Source organism: Palaemon carinicauda, chromosome 5 (assembly GCF_036898095.1).
Source record: "Palaemon carinicauda isolate YSFRI2023 chromosome 5, ASM3689809v2, whole genome shotgun sequence".
NCBI lineage: Eukaryota > Metazoa > Arthropoda > Malacostraca > Decapoda > Palaemonidae > Palaemon > Palaemon carinicauda.
In genome coordinates, this window is record NC_090729.1 from 155,436,285 (window position 1) to 155,451,284 (window position 15,000).

Sequence of the window (15,000 nt, forward strand, 5' to 3'; positions counted from 1 at the left end):
GTTTCAACTTTGCTATGGAAAGTTGCAAGTGCATAGTTTATTACCTAATGGAAGGTTATATTTAAAGCAACATAAAAACTTTGTGAATTACTATAATTACCATCAAAAGTTGTGTTATTAGCAATTGCCCAATTGATGTTAACACACAAATGAGATGTGTGGGAGTTGTATATCTTGATAACGTTAACTTCCAAAGGGACGACACGGCAATGTCATGAATATGTATCAGGTGTAAAAGCGCAGTTCTTTTTAATTGAACTTTCAGCAGATAATCAACACAAAAATCCACATCAAGCGTAATAGGACCGGGTGTAGTTTTATGACGTCATTTTGAACAAACTTTTAAAAGGAAACCTGATATTGCACAGCCATTGGAACGCCCAGCTCCAATATCCTGTTTTTGTTGTAATTGGTTCTAAATGGAAGTGGCGGAGATAATGTCATTGTTGTTGTCCGTGTTGTTTGTTGCTGCAACAGATGTGTGTCGCTGGTAGTGGTTGTGAATTTATATTGATGATTTAGAAATATTTCGTTTCAGACATCGTATGATTAGACCCAACAGTATAAGTCTTCCTTCGTATAAGAATATTTTATTCGTCAGAAATAGAATAACTTAAATATAGATATAAATATAAATATAGATATGAATATAAATATAAATATAATACCTTAAGGTTTTCATGTAAGGTCAAGACTTTTATTTACGATGACTGCAGAAGTGTTATTTTAATTTCCTACAATTTTTGTAAAAACTGTTTATCAATTTTTTTCTGGCAAATTTATTGTTTAAAAAATACATGCACTTGATTTTTAGTAAAAGGCATTGAAATTTGCAATATTTTTCAACGTTATGAAAGAAAAATGGCTATTAATGTAAAAAGTTACGGAAATAATGTAGAATTAAAAGAAATAAAAAATAAATATATGTATTAATAGTAAAGCTGTGGGAATGTGAGCTCTTAGGTTAGTACTAACAGAGACGAGAAGGGAATGTAAGTAAGTTTATTCAACACGATTATGAGCTTATATACAAATAGTTGAGGGCAACAATGGCACAGAAATTCAAATAATTTGAAACATGCAATGGCAAGGTTAAGCAGGTTTTTGTATTACAAATGCGGGAGAGATCGAGAGATGAAAAAAAAAAAAAGGCGAACTGTAGGCGGTCATCATGCAGGAGATAGCAGATTTTAGCAGATCAATGGAGACCCAGTCTTCTTTGCCACGAATGTTAATTAGGAAAACCTTCAGTTTGCGTGAACGATCACGAGGAAAAGGCCAGCGTAAAGGGGAGTCAGCGGTTTCTAGCTAGTATTTAAATCTTTCGATGTGTTACTTCGCTGGGGGCTTATAAGTTTCCCACAACCTGACTTAGGCACTGGAGATTGTTGGAGGAGGTTGCAGACGGATAAATATTCAACACGGATGACCATTGAATCACCGTACACCACTTCAGCTACTGAAACATCCAGGGTATCCTTAGGAGTGGTTATTAATCCCACGATGATTGACTTGAATATGATGCTGCTGTTCTTGATGTCAATCCTGGCTGAAGGGAGATTAGGTTGGTTTCGGCTCTTAGCAAGCAGAGTCTAGTCCACATTGGTGAGCAGCTAATAAGTCTCATGGCGTTGTTTTGCACCACTTCCAATGATGCTTTTTGGGTGTCTGTCAGTGAGGTGAATGTAGGTGCTGCATAATTGATGTGGGATCGAATTCCTTGTACATGAAACAGTCTTAGGAGGCTGTTTGATACTCCTTGTTTGAGGGAGGACATTCGTTTCATGGCTGACAGACGAATATTAGTTTTCTCTCTGAGGTAGGTTACTTCATTGGCCGGTGATAGGGTTTTGCTGATGATTACTCCAGGTGTTGATCTTGAAGCCAAGGTCGTTGCACTTGGCCTGGATCATGTCCAGTGCCTTTTGGGTAGCGTTTCTTGCATATGCTTTATTTGGGTAGATGATGCATATGCCATCAGCGTATATGAAGATTTCCACTCCGTTTGGGAGGTTTAGAGTGGCTAGATTCTCCATCAGTAGATTGAACAGGTAGGGGCTTGATATGCCTCCTTGTGGCATTCCGTTTTATAGGGGGATGAATTCAGTGGTTTTTCCTTGGAAGGTGAATCTGGCTTCTCGGTTTAGTGTGTAGTTCCGAGTCCAGGCCAGCAGATGTCCTTTAGCTCTTTTTTCTACAAGTGTGAAGAGGATGGCAGGTGAGCTGGCTAGCTCAAATGCTTTCTCGAGATCGAGGAAGATGACAAAGGCTTTTTTGTCATTAATTGTTGTAAGAACATCCGTAATACATTCTTGAGTGCCTATGCCACTACTGTAGGCATATAGGCAATGATGTAGTTGGCCTATTTTCCATTGCAATATGTTAAGTACTATTCTCTCAGCTATTTTCTCGGTGCAGCTGATCAAAGCTATGGGTCGGTAGGTGTCTGCTTCCTTGGGTTTTGGGATTGGTTTTGTGTCCTGTTGGATCCATGTTATTGGGCGTATCCTTTCTGTGTGTGTTCTGTTGATTAAGTGCAAGTACACCAACTTCGCCTGGCTTCCCATGTTCCTTAGCATGCTGTACGTGAATGAAGTCAGCTCCGGGGGCAATGTCCTTTCCGCCTTTTGCAAGGGCCGTGTTGAGTTCCTCCATGGTGTAGGGGTTGTCGGTATCATCTCTCATGTTGCAGGCGGCTTCAATGATATTGTTCCAGATTGGGAGCAGTGTTCTCTGCCTGTTTATAGTTTGCAGAGGTAGATTTGTGCTTTTTGCTCTGTCAGCAAAGTTAATAGTAATTCTGTTACCTTCAGTTACAATAAGGACTTTGTGTAGAAATGTAGATATTACATTAGATTTAGCGGGCATTTAGACGACAAATAAGTGAGTATTCATTTCATATCTATAAACTTCAGTAGGTTTTCTAAATCAGGCATTAGAAGCAAAAATTATGAATTTGATATGCAAACTATTTCAAAAACGAGGTCGAAGTATCAAAAACAGGATAGGGAGCTTTTATTCATATTAAAACATAATGTTAAAAGGCAATATGTCTTTTAGGGAAAATGTATATAAGTAGGTATTAAAAAATCAATACATATATCAGAATCAGTCATATCGTATGCTTAAAAACGTTTCTAGGCAGCCATTAAAAGCACCTCATGACACTTCCATATTTTTCAATTGTGTTCAGTGTTTACTCGTGAAGGGAAAATGGAAGCCATTTATTGGCCTGGAATCCAATCTACAAAAAACATCTGACATTATTTGAATTTTATTATTCATCTCGACGCTAAAGAATTCTGTAAATAATAAATCTTCCTGTAAACGTTTTCTTTATTTGCATCCAGATGATGAATATTTTGACTGGTCTCAATGATAAGAGCTTTGGACTCACCAAAGTAGGATGTCTCCTTGTCATTAGCTTATAGTGACAGTTCCTGCTCCATTGTATACCATCGGGTATATCACCATATAGATTAATTAAGAAATTTCTATCCATTGACTCTTCCTTCAATCCGAATCTGACTTTATATATATATATATATATATATATATATATATATATATATATATATATATATATATACGTGTGTATATATGTATATATATATATATATATATATTGTATTTATATATACGTGTGTATATATACACTATATATATATATATATATATATATATATATATATATATATATATATATATATATATATATATATATATATATATATATATATATATATACATGTGTGTATATATATATATATATATATATATATATATATATATATATATATTGTATTTATATATACGTGTGTATATATATATATATATATATATATATATATATATATATATATATATATATATATATATTGTATTTATATATACGTGTGTATATATACACTATATATATATATATATATATATATATATATATATATATATATATATATATATATATATATATATATATATATATATATATATATATGTGTGTGTGTGTGTGTGTGTGTGTGTGTATTATATACATACATACAAACATATCTATAATGCATATGTAAACCTTCTCGAGTAGATCAATAGCTTCCTTGTCTACGACATGAAACTCAAGTTGAGTCCTGACCTAGCAAGTATACCTATATACCTGACATTTCGAAGACATCGGTGTTTGTAAGTAGTACTGGGATTAGCAACAGCATCCCTAAATAGCTATTAAAATCCCAATGACTGACACTTGCTGACACCTTTGATTATATCAACATGTTAAGCGTCAGAAAATCTACTTCAGGGACATCCCACTGAACACGTCTCCATTCGTCTCCTAATTATTCCTGATTACTACAAGGATATCAAGGAGGGGGAGACGTCTCCCCATCCTTGATGTCCTTGTAGAGACAAACAATAATAACTTTAATACATCTGTGTATGTGAAACCAACCAATCTTGTCCTATGTCTGAATGGTGACAGCAGGTGCCCTAGTCGGTAGAAAACTGCCACCATTAAAGCTTTTGTTCTTCGTGGATAGGCACTCATGAGGAACTCGATAGAGCTACTAAAATTCTAGTGAATAATGGCTTCACGAATAAGTACATTAATCGGCAGATTAAGAACGAAATCGGAAAATGGTACCAGAATGCAGGCCCTGATAACACAAACATGCCAGCCAAAATAAATCCATACTATAAAGGCAATATGAGCTCAAACTTCAAAGAAGAATAGACTATGAAAAAAATATGATAAAAAACGTTTTTGCCACGGCAGAGGATATTAAAATCAACCTCATAATTTATTACCAATCGGCAAAAACTTGAAACTTGATAATGGAAAACAACCCTGCCCCTGCCATGAAAGATGTTTTGAAGAAGACCAACGTAGTGTACCGATATAAATGCCCCGTCCAGGAATGTCCTGGCACCTACATCGGGATGACGACTATGCGTCTATCTAAGCGATTATCTTGCCACGTGCAACAGAGTGTAATAAAAATGCATTTCCTCCAAAAACATGATTTCAAAATAACAAGGGACCATATAGTGGAAAATGTCACCATCATCGGCCGTGCCCCTTGCAGGAGACGTCTCTGGATAATGGAAGCTCTTTTCATTCAACAAGAAAGACCTGACCTCAACACCACGCAAGAGGCGACCTTATTGCCAACGTGTATAAGGTCCACCTCCAACAGTATTCCAAGCAATGACGACCATAACAGGACTGATAGAGCTGGAGGCCAAAACATGGACTATCTCCAGACAGAACCAGAACTATTAATTCCACCAAGCATACTGGCTAGCCAGAGGCCACTACCTCCCAGGATTAATGGTCTCCGCTCTCGGTCGGTCCTTGACCAATAAGGATGGATTGTCGAAGCAGGACTCCGTATATAAGCCCTCACAACAACACCTGCGTTAGACCTAGCAGACTGGGTCTGCTTTCAACTAGCCATAGAGGAATGGGCAGTAAGCTACAATCCTCCAGAGGACATAGATCAACTAGAGAAAGACCTAGTTGATGCATTTCACAGCGCAGCTAACAAAGCAATGCCGTATTGCCCAGAAGTCAGGAGACTAAAAATAAGACTAAATAGGGTCACAAAAATATACAGAAGAAGATTCACAGTAGAAAACAGAGAACTACTGCAAACAGTTAAAACAACAAAGAATCCATGAAACAAGAATAGAAAAATGGATGGAATGGTGTTCAAACTTATCACAGTACACAACACTCACAGAGCTATGGAAATGGCTAAACAGAGTAGCTGGAAAAAAGAAAATTCCAATTGCAACACATCCACACCCACAAGGGGTGGCAGAAATAATTGCAACAGTCTTTGCAAATAGAACATTATCAGCTAATCTCTCCCCTGAAACCAGATGTTGCAAGAGCAACTGGCGCCAGCCAGGTGGGAAGATATCAACACAGCCTGCCAGGTACAGGATGACACAGACACCCTATGCACAGTTGAGGAACTGAGAGCAGTACACAAGACAGGAAAAGACACTGTGCCAGGAGCAGACAGGATCACCTACACAGAGATCAAACACATGGGTCCAGCAGGAGAAACCGCTTTCCTGAGGTTGATAAACAGAACACACCTTTAGCACACAAGGCCTCAAGCCTGGAGGCAACAAGATACACAGCCAATCCCAAAGCCAACGGATCCAGAAAATCCTAGACCAATGGCCTTAGTTTCCTGTGTGGAAAAGGCAGGGGAAAAAAATGGCCCTGAACAGAATGAAATGCAAAATTGGCCCCCTACACAAGCAGCTAAGGAATTTCTAAATGCATCACAGACGTTTTAAGCTGCATAAAATAAAAGAAGGCAACAATAGTCTTCATAGACTTTGAAAAAGCTTTTGAGCTTGCAAGCCCAGCAGCAATGCTGCAATCAGTGGCCAGGAAAAGAGTTAAAGGTCACCTATTAGCATGGACTAAAAACTGTGCTAGGAATACAAGCTAGAGTCAAATTCCAAGGAGGTGACTTCAACCTTTCACAAATTGGAAAATGGCACACCACAAGGAGGGATTCTCAGCCCCCTCCTATTCAACATCCTCATGGAGAATATAGCCTCACTCCAACTCCCTGAAGGAGTAGACATATTTATCTATGCGGATGATGTATGTGTAATTGCTCGAAGACCAATCAGAATGGCCAGAATGCAAAGAGCACTTAATGCCATCAGTTACAGGTTCAATGAGCTGGGACTGAAAATAACCATTGGCAAAACCAAGGCTATGGCAATCAGAGCTCCAAATCCCCTGCAGCCACTCACAATAGGAATGTAGGCCCTAGAGTGAGTGGAGAGTTACACATACCTGGGAGTTGTAATAGACAAACAACTCACCTTCAAGGAAGAAGTCAAATACCTGAAAGAAAAAGCAAATGCCAGACTGGCAGCCATGAGTCACATGACTAAACTCAATGACAGAGCAAATGAACATGTTCAAAAGAAATACTATCTAGCATGTTCCACAGCGCTAGTGGAATAGGCCGCTCCAGCCCTTACAAACTTAACAGATACTCAAAAAGCCTCAATAGAGGTAATTCAAAACAATGCCATGAGGCTCATGCTAGGAGCCCCAATATGGACAAGACTGTGCAACCTAAGGATGGAAACTGGACTACCATCCCTTGAAGACAGGATTGCACTAAGAAATGCATCCACAGTTGCGAAGATGTTCCTCTCAATCAGAGACTATAACCAAAAAGAGGGTGAGAGAGGAACTATCAAAGCACCCTGAGGTTCAAACCCCAAGCTCCTATGGCAAAGACCATAGCGATAACATAAAGAGCCTGGGCCTAACTGAAGATATCATGCAGCTAAGTCCAGACTCAGACCAGGGTGCACTGCACATTCCACCTTGGAAGAAACAAGTAGCAACCTACAGATACACTAAGATTCCAAAAGCAAAGGAAGATTGCCAAATGGAGGAACTTAAAAATGCAGCTCGGCAGCAATCTGCTTATCAGAGGCAATAGGGGCACATATCTACTATACTGATGGTACTGTAGACCCTGGAACCCAAACAGCAGGAGCTGCAGTTTTCTCCAGCAACTTCACAGCCTGCTGGAGGACATCCAACAATGTCTTCACCATGCAGACAGAGCTTATTGCAATAAAACAAGCTCTACAATACTCTATTGAAAATGAGGAAGGACCAGTAGTCATACATACTGATTCTAGATCCTCAATGCAAGCCTTGCAACAAGAAAAGAATAAAGAAAACAAAGCCCTGCTAGCTGATATCAAATCACTTTTATATCAGCACAATGAGAGAAATAGACAAGTAACTCTAAGCTGGATCCCAAGTCACATCGCGATACCAGGAAATGAGAAGGCTGATGAACTAGCCAAAAGCACCAGACACATACAAAGCGTACAGGTGCACATACAGCCTGCACTACTACAGATTATAAACAAAGTAAGGTCACATCTCATAGACAATCTAATCAAGGAACTACACAAGTGGATAGGGAATGGCTTTCCCTCTGCCACATGGTACAAATGGGCCACGGAGCTATAGCCTCCACCCATAGACAGATACACCCCAAGAGAGCAGGCTGTTTGTATACACAGGCTAAGACTGAGATACAAGGCTAACTGGGAAGTCATAGAAAACACTCAAAGACCGTGTGATCACTGTGATGTCACACCACAACAGGCCCTCCTGCACTACCCACTAGAGTTTAGGGAAACAACACAGCGGAGAGGTGATCAACAGGTAGACACCAACTCACCACAGGCCTGGCAGGCCGCAGCCACACTAGGAAAAGCAATTGTTGAAAAACATAGAGACTCAAAAAATGCTTTTAAGACTACCTCCGTCAGGGTGATGACCTTAGAACACTCATTTACCCATCTCATCCCCTCACCGTAAGGCCCTATTCACAACATCTTATGTGTTTTCTGAAATAACTATACTACTAAAAACTTCCTGCGGGGACCCTCTGACCCTAGGGAGTAAAGGGTAGTACAACCCCACCTGCAACCTTTCCCTACTATTCAAAGGCCTTACACCACATTATTCTATCTACCACTATCCGTGACATAATGGCCCTCTCTCACTACCACCGTCATCCTTACGCTGTTCACAACTATCTCTACAACTGAAAACTTTTCAAATTTCCCTAAAAATTATCTACCTACCTTACAATTTACAGGTAACCTACGGGCCGACCAAGGGAAAGGCCCGTGCCAACAAAAAGAGTTGGCTGTAACACACTACGACGACGACCTGCATTACAGTTCACTCTTCATAATGAGCAGAAAACCTTCTCACTGCACCAAACCGGTTTAGTTGGAGGATGTGTTATACTTAACTCCACGTAATTTATAATTTTTTTTACATAAGTGACCATTACTTTGTGCACACTAACATTGTGATAGTGTTTCATACTTTGTACATATTATCAGTACTTTCATAGTGTGCTGTGACATATTAAAGATGAATTGTGAATGATATGGTCTTCATCGCCTTCTTAATGATAATATGTCCCTTTCCCAGTTACTGGCGGATTGTAGCAATGCAGAGAAAAAGATAATAAAAACAATAGAAAACGTTAATTAAAAAATTAACGCCACTGAGGCAGCAATCGCTTTTCATATATTTCATCTTAACATTATTCTCATGTATTCCCTGTTTATAAATTTATGTTGTTGTTGATGTAGGTGTTATATATATATATATATATATATATATATATATATATATATATATATATATATATATATATATATATATATATATATATATATATATATATATTGTTGTGGGCTGAACACATCTCCAAGTAAAACTAATTTGCTTTTATTGAAAGCAGTTATTATAATCAAAACCCCAACATATTTTTCTATAAGTCTAGCATTGCAAACTTTTAATATTTTTCTCCAAAAACTTCAATATTTGAAAGCTGCACTTTTGTTCGTCCATCCAGTTAAAAAAAATGTTTACCTGGTATCCACGTTTGATTTATTCTGTAAGCCAAGAAATAGTGAAAAGGCACATTTCGATAAACCTAAAAGCAAACATCTTTATAGTTTAATCCATCCTTGATGCATAGTTTATGTTGAGTTAAAACATTTTTATATAATATTGAATATTTAAATTCCATCAGAGAAGAGATTTACGTTAAATATTCAATCTTTCAGCTTGAGTGAAATTTATCATATTTGATATGCTGTACATGTAAAATCTTTTTTCATAAGATACTGCGTAAATTAAGATCATATATGATTCGGTTTCAACTTTGCGATGGAAAGTTGTAAGTGCCTAGTTTATTACCTTATGGAAGGTTATGTTTAGTGCAATATAAAATCTTTGTGAATAACTATAATTACTATGAAAAGTTGTTATTAGTAATTGCCCATTTGATGTTAACACACAAATGAGATGTGTGGGAGTTGTATATCTTGATAACGTTAACTGCCAAAGGGACGGTACGACCATGTCACGAATATGTATCAGGTGTAAAAGCGCAGTTCTTTTTAATTGAACTTTCAGCAGATAATCAACACAAAAATCCACATCAAGCGTAATAGGACCGGGTGTAGTTTTATGACGTCATTTTTAACAAACTTTTAAAAGGAAACCTGATATTGCACAGCCATTGGAACGCCCAGCTCCAATATCCTGTTTTTGTTGTAATTGGTTCTAATTGGAAGTGGTGGAGATAATGTTATTGTTGTTGTCCGTGTTGTTTGTTGCTGCAACAGATGTGTCTCGCTGGTGGTGGTTTTGAATTTATACGATTCATTTAGAAATATTTCGTTTCAGACATCATATGATTAGAGCCAACAGTATACGTCATCCTTCGCATAAGAATATTTTATACGTCAGAAATAGAATAGCCTAAATAGAAATATAAACATAAAAGTAAATATGATTATAAATCTAAATCTAAATATGAATATAAATATAGATATAAATATAAAACATTAGTAGGTAGTAGGTTGGCCAGGGCACCAGCCGCCCGTTGAGATACTACCGTTAGAAAGCTATGGGGTCCTTTGTCTGGCCACACAGATTACATTGAATCCCTCTCTCTGGTTCTGGTTCTTTCCTCTTGCCTACACATACACCGAATAGTCTGGCATATTTTTTACAGATTCTCCTCTGTCCTCATACACCTAACAACACTGAGATTACCAAAAAATTCTTCTTCACCCAAGGGGTCAACGACTGTACTATAATTTTTAATTGGCTACTTTCCTCTTGGTAAGGATAGAAGAGACTCTTTAGCTATGGTAAGCAGCTCTTCTAGGAGAAGGACACTCCAAAATCAAACCATTGTTCTCTAGTCTTAGGTATTGTCATAGCCTCTGTATCATGGTCTTCCACTGTCTTGGGTTAGAGTTCTTTTGCTTGAGGGTACACTCGGGCACATAATTCTATCTTATTTCTCTTCCTCTTGTTATGTTAATGCCTTTATAGTTTATTTAGGAAATATTTATTTTAATGTTGTTGCTCTTCTTGAAATATTTTATTTTTCCTTAAGTTTCCTTTCCTCACTGGGCTATTTTCCCTGTTGGGGCCCCTGGGCTTATAGCATTTTACTTTTCCAACTAGGGTTGTAGCTTAGCAGTTAATAATAATAATAATAATAATAATAATAATAATAATAATAATAATAATAATAATAATAATAGACTTTTCATGAAAGGTCAAGATTTTTATTGACAGTGAGAGCAAAAGTGCTATTATAATTTCCTGAAAATTGTTCCTTGTAGAAAATGTTAAGGTATTTAAAAAAATATCCAATTTTTACTTGGAAGAACATAGCCAGAGTGAGTCCAAATGAGGCATTGTCTGCTTCACTAGAGTTTCTGGAATTATTGTGTCATCTTGGAAATTGTAATTTCATCATGGTGAATACCTGCAATAAACGCAGCAGATAAAATATGTCTCTGGTTTCAGCTCATTTAAGGAAAGTTACCGAAGTGAAGGATAAATTTAAGAGATGTCGACACTTTCAATCTTTTGTAGTTGAGAAATTATTTTTGAAAATGGCAAAATGACCATTTCATAGATTTAGATTCACTTACTTTGAAACTCACATTAAGCGCAGTAAGCAATTTTGTGGCTTTCACAGTGCTGGAAGCTATGAAAATTTAAAAGTCAAGTAGTCATTCTAAAAAATTCCGATTAACACCTAGAATAATCGTTTCTTCTCTTTTTTGTTCCTATAAATCATTCAGCAGACTCTTGAGTCACAAAGAAAATATAACAAAACACCTTTTAACTTGTTGACTAAGATAAAATAAACAAAATTATTTAAAGGAATGCAAATAAGATTGCCTAACTTTTTTAGAATTCAGAAAGTAACGATAAAGAAAACGACTTAGATACATATGATACAACTCTTTTTTGAAAGATTCTCCCTCTCTCTCTCCCTCTCTCTCTCTCTCTCTCTCTCTCTCTCTCTCTCTCTCTCTCTCTCTCTCTCTCTCTCTCTCTTCGCATGCAAATTTCAGTGCGGAAGACGCACAAGAGTAGCGAGCAAAGTTTGGATATCTAGAGTTTTGTGAAACTCTTTGTGCATTTTCACTTTTATTTATGGACACCTAACCAACATACATCACGTGATCCAATATGGTTTACACGTACGGCAAGGCAATACCTACAAAGCAATGCAAAAAGAAAGCGTTATGTTTTAGTCGCTATATGAGGGTTGTTTGATTTAGGTTTTGTATGGTTTGCAAGCTTCTCAGCTTCCTTAATTTCGAAGTTTCTTTGAACATAAGTGAACAAACTGCAAGAGAAAAATTTTGGAGATCCCGTGGAGATCATACCGGCCTCTAATTTAAAGTTCACCGCAAGTATTTTTCTTAGTAAGAGTAAATACATACAGTATATAAAAACATGAAAAGAAATTCACACACTTTATGTCATCAGTTACAGCACTCGTCTCTTTCTATTTAGGTATGATACACACACACACACACACACACACACATACACACACACACACACACACACACACACACACACATATATATATATATATATATATATATATATATATATATATATATATATATATATATATATATATATATATATATATATATATATATACAAGGCTTCTCTGTTTTCTTATTTGGCAGTATCAGTGTAACATGAAAGGAATAAAAACCCCAGTTGTCCATTTCTTTTTTTAATTTCACGTGACGCAAAACAGTAAGGACATTTATTTTGGATTATATGAGAGATTCTTGAACCAACTCTTCTTTGTGGAATTAGTGTAGGTGCTGAACACATATGGAAGGACAACAGTTACAGCTGTTTTAATTTCCTGTTTGCTTAATACAGGTGCCGTAAAAAAGAATTAAAATGCTAAGAAACTGGTAATGCAAAAAACTTGCTAATTGTAGAGCATAAGAGAAAGGATATAACAGTTCATAGATTTAGTTTGGTCATGTGAAAAGATTAAGTGTTTGTGGAGGGGATGAGTATATGCAAGGCTCATAATAGATGCCGTGAGATCGGTTTTCAAAAGGAAATGTGTTGCCATACAAATAACACGAAATATACTGTATGTGTAAAAGTTATGATCATTCAACGTATCCCCTTCTGTCTCTCATGATTTCTTTCTACAAAAACAATTTGATAATACATGTCTCTCTCTCTCTCTCTCTCTCTCTCTCTCTCTCTCTCTCTCTCTCTCTCTCTCTCTCTCTCTCTCTCCTTATGTACATGATCTCGATTTTTTTTCCAGCATATATCGTAGTCTTGATTTCAACGTATATGCTTCCATGCGTACTCTAAAATGATAAAAGATTTTTAAGGAATGATGTATTCTTCCTAACTTGGATCAAAATAAAACAAGAAACCTGAAATTATTGTCACAATAAAGGTATTATGTATTATATATTATAATCCACTTAGTCTTATCCAGATATATACTAACCAGATTTTGCAGCCGGTTTTAAGAATGTATTAAATGGCAATATTATCAATACTTTTAATGAACACAGAAATTCCTGTAAATAATTCTACTGCAAATATTACACCGTGTGCAGGTTATTATTTTCGAATACGGCAAAAATGATATATCATATCTAATGTCTCTACAAATATATCTGAATATTGGAACCTTTTGTTACCTTGATTTTACATTTAAATTCCAACAAAGTAACGACGTATTAATACATATTCTCTACGACTATAATATGAGATTGGGATTCAATGTCCCTTTATCACTCATTAACCAGATGTTTTATTAAATGAAAATCCCTTTTCTCTCGTAATCATTACCTGCACAGAGTAAATACATACGTACAGACTCGTGCATATATATATATATATATATATATATATATATATATATATATATATATATATATATATATATATATATATATATATATATATATATATATATATATATGGGTATTATATATACAGTGATACCTCTACATACAATCTTAATTCGTTCTAGAAATGATTGTATATTGGAGCAAATATTCCCATAAGAATAAACGGTAATCTGTTTAATTCGTTCCTCATCCTAAAAACCCATAATAACTCCTTAATAAATTGCTACACATAATTACACATAATATTAATACAATTGAATAATACAGAAATATCTGAAAAAAAAGAATAATAATAATAAAAAAATAATAAATAAAAAGGGGTTTTTATTGACACTTTAACTTAGTGACAGGCCAGCTCAGGTATAGGGACTGCTACGCAGGAGACGGATGATCAGCGAGGAGGTAGGGACGGCGACTACGATAACGTACGATAACTTACCCTAACTTACACTACGTGAACTTTAACTTAACTTAGCTTATTTTTTTTTTTCATTTTTATAATTTTATATTTTTTTTCTTATTTTTAATTTCCATCACTTTCACTCGATTCGGTCTTCCTTTTCTTTGCTTCACTTTCTTTCTTTTCATCATGCTCACTAGACCGTTTTGTAGATTTTTTAAAGAATCTATCGAGAGAAAGTTACTTAGTACGGCTTATGAGGATTTTTCTGAAATGAGTTAAGCAAACATAATCGAACTGCGCAACTACACGGCAAACCTGAAGTTTCTGTGGGTGATGCTTGTCAATGAAATCAACGACGTGTTGATGATATGCCAACATCTGTCTTATTTCAGCCGTACCTAAGATTTGGCCTACCTCCTCGGTCTACTCAGACTCGCTCAACTGCGCTTAGAACTCATCATGCTGCATGGCTTGCAGCTCCTTGAGTTCCTCGGTGGTGAGCTCTTCATGATGCTCATTGACGAGTTCGGTGATGTCATCTTCATCCATCTCCAGATCCATGGACTTGCCAAGGGATACAATCTCTTCACGTCTTTCTCGGCAGCAAGCACAGGTTCATTCTCGGGGCCAAAACCTTCGAAATCTCTAGGAGCAACAGCATCAGGCCAAAGCTTCTTCCAAGCTGAATTCAGGGTCCAACTAGTTACTCTCTCCCAAGCCTAATCTATGATCTTTAAGCAGTGCACGATATTAAAGTGGCTCCTCCAAAATTCACG